Raw genomic sequence first — 6650 nt, 5'->3', positions numbered from 1 at the left:
GTCTCCTGCTGATGGACATTTAGATTGTTTCCAATCTTCTAATATCATGAATAATGCGTCAAGGAATAGTCATCTTTTATTCATACCTTCTTGATCACATGGACCTATATATGCTATTTGATTTTACATATATGGGTTGAGTATCTCTAGTCCAAAAAATGTAAATCCAAAATGCCTCTGAAAAACCTTTATGAATGATGACATAATGCCACAGTCTAACTTCATTTGACAGGTCACAGCCAAAATGCTGCAATAATAAATTGTGCAAATAATAGTTGTATAAAATTACCTGTAGGTGGGACCAGCAGGTGGTGTGGAGGTTAAGGTGCTGGATCCCACATAGCTCACTCTGCAGTTCGAGTCTTGGACTCGGTAGCCTGAAAATCATGCCAAGTGCATGCATGCTCAAACTTCCAAGAGAAAGGTGGAGAAGAGAAGGGATTACAGCGTGGCCCTTTCCTCTGGGAGTGGGGGGTGATTTCTCAATTTTCCTCTCTTTCTCTGGTGAGCACACATGCTCTAAAGCAAAAGAAAAAAACAAGCTACCTTTTAGGATACGTGTATAACATGTACATGAAACATAAATGAATTCCATGCTTAGACTCGGATCCCTTCCCCAAACTATCACATTATGTACGTGCAAATAGTCCAAAATTTGCAAAAAGCCGAGAGGAGACTGAGAGTCAAGTACTCTGAAAAAGAGAGGCACTGTGTGGATAGAAAGGAAAGGAGAGGAGAGGTAAGACTAAGAAGGAGTGTGGCGATTAGGAGAGGAAGGAAGTAGTTTGACATTGGAAAGTGCCTGGCTGAAGGTGAGAATCTGGCAAGGAAGGGACAGGTGACTGATCAATGACAGACCCTGCCTGCCATTGTTGGGCCTTTGGAGATAAGTTGGTGCGTTTTGGATTTAATCAACATTTAAATTCTAAGAACACTTAAGAACCATCACACTGCCTGCCATTGTTGGGCCTTTGGAGATAAGTTGGCGCGTTTTGGATTTAATCAACATTTAAATTCTAAGAACACTTAAGAACCATCAAGGGAGGCTGTGGAGTGGTGGAGTGATCGTAGTATGAGCAGATTCCTCAGGCTAGACTAGACACCCATCTATTATGGATGGTTTGAGACTAACACATCCATCCTGCGCGCACAGAGAGAACTTAATGACCTTGCCGGTCTTCATTCCAAACTTCCGAAAGGCTGAGGGAAGTTCAGTGGTACTAACTCTCATTCTGCTGTTTCATCAGAGATTCCTTGTTATTAATTCAGATACAATTGACAAGTGTTTTCTCTAGATAAGAGGAGATTTCATTGTTGGCCTTTTCACGAATACTGCTGTCCAATTTATACCCACTTTTACATGCAGTAACTGTGCAACATTTACATACTCCTATACAAAGTAAAATTCCACTTGTCAAATTTGGAATTGGCAATCATTTGAGTGGCATAGGGCTAACACTGAAATTTTCATAGCAAACTCCACCCGTTATAGACTAAAATTCAGATTTTAGACAAAATTTGGGAGTGGTATGTAAATTGATGTTTTCTCAAAGACTTTGAAACTACCTTGTGGTAGGAAACCAATGTGATAGTTATCCTCTGCAACCGCGTTTTTACGGGAGATCACGCCCATGTTTATAGTTCTCCCCGCTAGACTATGAACTCCATTAGGGCAGGGGCTCTGGCTTGTTTATTGTTTCCACCATTCAGTCAAGGACCTGGCATGTGAAGGGTATACAGTGAGTTTTCTGCTAAAGTCAGTCATCAAATAGGGAAAATCACTGGGACCTGGCCGTGGTGGCACAGCAGTAGCAATAGATCTGTAATGCTGGCAGCCATATGGAAGATCAGGGTTTGGCTCCTGGGTCAACCTGAGCATATCAGGTGCATGCTTGTATTCCCCTGGTCCTGGTTGGGAAGGCTGGAGAAAGGATTATAATGTGAGACCCTATGGAGGGTGGTTGTCTTTCTGTCTATCTGTCTCTCTTTGGTGAAAAAATAAATTAAAAGAGAGAAAAGAATGGTAAAACTTGCTAGAATTCGGGAGCCCTGTTTTAGGGCATAATGAGAACTATCATATATTAGGGAGAGTTTTACTTAGATTTGTCCCTGGTTCCACCAGTTATTGAGAAATGTGTGGTCTAGGACAAGTCACTCAGTCTTAGAGCCTCGGTCTTCTCATCTATAAAGTGGGGCTAGAGGACAGTACACACCATATAGAGTTATTGTGAGGGTTCAGTGAAACGATGCACTGTCTTACCTGATAGCAAGTCTTAGTAGCAAACAGTTTCTCAGCTTCAGTGCTATTGACATTTTCATTGATAATTTTTTGGTGTGGAGTACTAATTTGTGTGTTGTTAGATATTTGGGTCTCAGGGACCAGCAGTTAGCGTAATGGCTATGTCGCTGGACTCCCATGTGGTTGACCGCCGTTCGAATCCTGGACTTGGTGGCTTAAACTCACACCAGGCATGTGTGTGTGAGTGCCCAAGATTCTGAGAGGAGAATGGAGTAGAAGGGATTGCGGCGTGACCATCCCCCCAGGGGGTGATTTTTCACTTTCTGTCCTTCCTGTTTCTCTCTTTCTGGCGAGAGCAAGAGCCCTATAGCAAATACCTCTCCATAAAAAAGAAAGAGTTAAGATATTTGGGTCTTTACTCATTAGATTCCATATGGTCAATTGTGCAATTCAAGTTCCAGAACCAACTGCTTGAGAAACATAGCAGGTGCATGTGTGTGCATGCCCAAAATCCCAAAAGGAAGAAGAAATAGAGAAGGGATTACAGTGTGACCATTCTCCATGGAAGGTCTTTTCTTACTTTCCCTTTCCCTCTCTCCCTCTTTCTCTCCGGTGAGCACACACATCCTCTGGCCAAAAAACAAAAACAAAAAAGCAAAAAAACAACCAGTCATATTTATGGCCCACCCTTATCTAGTATGACTTCCTCTTTTAAAAAAATTTTTATTTTATTTTATTATCATTATTATTTTTTAATTTGCTATAGGGCATGGGTGCTCATCAGAGAGGGAAAGGGAAATTGAGGAAGCAAGTCACCAATCTGGGACTTGAACCACAGACTGCCATGTGGGAGTCCAGCTCCTTAAACACCACACACTACCTGCTGGCCTCGGTGACAGTTCTTTTAATTATCTCCTGCATTAAACATGCACAGGTATGGGCTCAGTGTTAGACAACGTGCTCTCAGAGTGGAAGCAAGGCCATTTCACAAGTGTGTGTGGTGACTAGATATCTTATTGTGGTCTGGTATTTGGCACTTTTCAAATTTTAATAGAAAAAATGAAGAAAGTAAGAACTAGATCTGGTTGATTGGTTTTACCTAGTGTCAGTACCCTAGAAGAACAAGGTGAGACTGCACAACAAACACTCCACAAGTAATTGTGCTTCTTCAGTTATTTGAAAAGTCTGCTGCTGAGGACCAGCAGATGACATAATGGCTATGTCACTGAACTCCCATGTAGCCGATCGCGTTTTGAGTCCCTGGTGGCTTAAATTCATGCCGGGTGCGTATGCGTGCGTGCCCAAAATCCCGAGAGGAGAATGGAGGAGAAGGGACTGTGGCGTGGTCATCTCCCCTGCAGGGGTGATTTCTTACTTTCTGTCTCTCTGTCTCTTTCTGTCTTTCTGGTGAACATATGCGCCCTATAGCAAAAACCTCTCCCAAAAAGAGTCTGTTTCTGCTGAATGCCAACTCCAGCTCTCAGAAGTCAGGAGCTGAGTCTCCCTCTGGTGTCGTCCTTTGTGAAGTATACGGCAAGGCAGTCCCTGGCCTCCTTGCGCTGTCAGAGAGCTGCTCTGACAAAGATCTTTTTGGTTTCTGATCAGTCACAAGAAGAGGAAAGATAAAAGACAGAGAGACTCCAGAGTTAGAAAGAGGAGTGAAAGGTATGAGAGCCTCTCTAAGGAGAAATGCTTAAAGGGAAAGTTCTAAGATATCTAAGAAATGACATGGTACCAGCAGGTGGCGTGGTGGTTAAGGTGCTGGACACCACATGTCTGACCACGGTTCGAGTCCTGGACCTGATGGCTTGCTTTCTCACTCCTCCTCCTCTGTGTCTCTCTCTGGTCAAAATTAAAATAAATAAAATTAAATGAAATAATTCTTTTAAAAAAGAAGAAATGACAGAAATACTTTATTCAAGTTTTCACAGTGACTGAAGGGTTTGTAAAAGCAACATGAACATCTTTTCATTTTTGTTATTATTATTTTATTTATTTTAATTTGACCAGAGAGGGACAGAGTGAGAGAGAGAGAGGGAAAGTGAAAGCAAGCCACCAGGTCCAGGATTTGAACTGCAGTTGCCTATGTGGGAGTCCAGCTCCCTTAACCACCACACCACCTGCCAGATCCCATGAGCATCTTTGAAAATGTTATTGGGGCCAGTATGGTAGCCTGGTGGTTAAGGTGAGCCAGATCCCACATGGCCAACTACAGTTTGAATACCTACCCTCGAAGACTGACAAAACTTACCAGCTGCTTAGGTGTGCATGATCCAAATCCTAGCAGGATGGGAAATTAAGGGAAATGGGTTGTGGCAGGACTATGCTCCATTGAGGGGTGCTTCTCTCTCTTCCTCTCTCTCTGTCTCTCTCTGGTGAGTGTACTCACCTAACAATGACAACAAAAACATTATTGGGTTTTTGTTAACATTGTTCCTCCAACACTATGGAAGAAATCAATTCAACTAACAGAAGTAATCTTAGCAGTAAAGAGGAAAAAACCTTGTGATTCCAACTCCTCACTTCATAGTGGACATTAGCCCAGATGACTTCTGGGGGTGTGGAGAGAGCCACTCTACCCCTTCGAAGGCTCTGTGTCCAACTCATTTCACGGCCCTCACACGAGGTGCTTTGAACATCCTTGAGCTTGAGCCAGTCTAGTTTGATGCAAGCACCAGTGCTTTTATCACATCTCAGTGAATCAACATTTCTATTAATATTTATGTTTAAATGCTTAAATACTTAGGCTGTATGAGAAAACCATGCAGTTTACTAAAACCAGACTAAAATAGTGAATAGTTTTGAGTGAGTCATAAAATTCGGAGGGATCTGAAATAGTGAAGTTTCTTCCAGTCTGTTTATAGAAAGTTTCATGTTTTGAACAACATAATTATATTCTTCAGCTCATGCCCCATCTCTCCTACGACACCCAGATTTCCCCTCCGGAAAAGCACATCACAGCATTTATCCTTGACTGAGTGCTCACAGCTGTGAGATGCGGACAGGTCAGCACACAGTTCCATACAGAGTGAGGAGTGCTTCGACAGAGATAAGAACACTGTGCTGTCCTGGTCCAGGAACGCTTCCAGGACAGAAAGGATAAATGGGCACTGCTCAAATAAGGAAAGCGAGAGGTCGTTTGAGGTCAGAGGAAGCAGCATGTGCAAGACTTGAGAACCAAGAACTCCTGGTACTCCGGGAACTTGCTGCTAAACGAGCACGGCCGAATCATAGCAGGGGACTGAGAGAAGGCTGGGCAAGGGGGTAGTGCAGGAAAGAAAGGGGAAAACGCCCTCGTTTAAAAAACTTCATGGGACTCAGTAAAATGGGTCGTTAAAACTGTATAGTTTATTTATTTTTATTTTCTTACATTTTTTACATTTAGTTATTGTACATCTTTACAGAATGAACTTTCCCAGCATGAATAAAGAATGCAGGATCGGCAGGTACCATGGTGGTTAAAGTGCTGAACTCCCAAATGGCTGACCATGGTTCAAGTCCCAAATCTGACAGCTTGCTTTCTCTCTCTCCCTCTCCCTCTCTCTCTCATCAAATCGAAGAATAATGATAATAAATAAAATGAAATAAATAAAACTTCTTAAAAAAGCAGAACGCTTCACGAATTTACGTGTCATCCTTGTGTAAGGGCCATTCTAATCTTCTCTGTTATCATTCCAATTTTTAGTATATGTGCTGCAAAGTGAACACAACAAATAGTGTTTTTTAAAAAGAATTATTTAATTTTATTTAATATTCTTCTTCTTCAGTTTGACCAGAGAGAGAGAAAAAGAGAGTGAGAAAGCCAGCTACCAGTCTGAGACTCGAACCACGGTTGGCCATGTGGGGATCCAACACCTTAACCACCACATGCCATCTGCTGCTGGCACCAACAATATAGTTTTTAAAAAAGGATAGACTAGAGGGCCTGGCATGTGGTGTGGTTAAGGCGCTGGACTCCCACATGGCCAGCTGTGGTTTGAGTCCCAGACCTGGTGGCTTGCTTTCTCACTCTCTTTTTCTCTCTCTGTCTCTGTTTCTCTCTGACCAAATTAAAATAATAAATAAGTAAATAAAATTATATTAAAAAAAGAATAGAATAGAACATATCAAAATTCTCCACATGCAATATAGGTTAATCATTGGTACGTGAAACTCTTGTTTTAGTTACAGGTGTGTGCATGTGTGTGCGTGTGTGTGTATGCTGAGTCACAATGTAAAATGTATTTCTTACTGGGAAACATGGTCAAGAAAGTTTGAAAGTCACTGCTTTACAACATAAAACATTTATGGATAGCTTACAAAGTGCGTTAAAATTTTACATTTTGACTGCGTGGCCCTGCCTCCATTTTTTTGTCATTTACTCACTCCTCAAATATTTATCAAGTGCATATTTTGTACCCAGCGCTAGAAA

The 6650-nt window shown here is 41.9% G+C and overlaps 1 non-coding gene across 1 annotated transcript; it reads right to left on the bottom strand.

The window, feature by feature from the left end:
* Positions 1-5839: 5839 nt before the first annotated feature.
* Positions 5840-5947, bottom strand: LOC114008787 (U6 spliceosomal RNA). The gene has a single exon (XR_003550290.1). It is a non-coding gene; the product is annotated as a U6 spliceosomal RNA (small nuclear RNA).
* Positions 5948-6650: the final 703 nt, after the last annotated feature.

Source organism: Tupaia chinensis, unplaced genomic scaffold, assembly GCF_000334495.1.
Source record: "Tupaia chinensis unplaced genomic scaffold, TupChi_1.0 Scaffold000387_1, whole genome shotgun sequence".
Taxonomy (NCBI): domain Eukaryota; kingdom Metazoa; phylum Chordata; class Mammalia; order Scandentia; family Tupaiidae; genus Tupaia; species Tupaia belangeri.
Note: the sequence above shows the minus strand (reverse complement) of the source record. Positions and strands in the feature narration are given on the sequence as shown.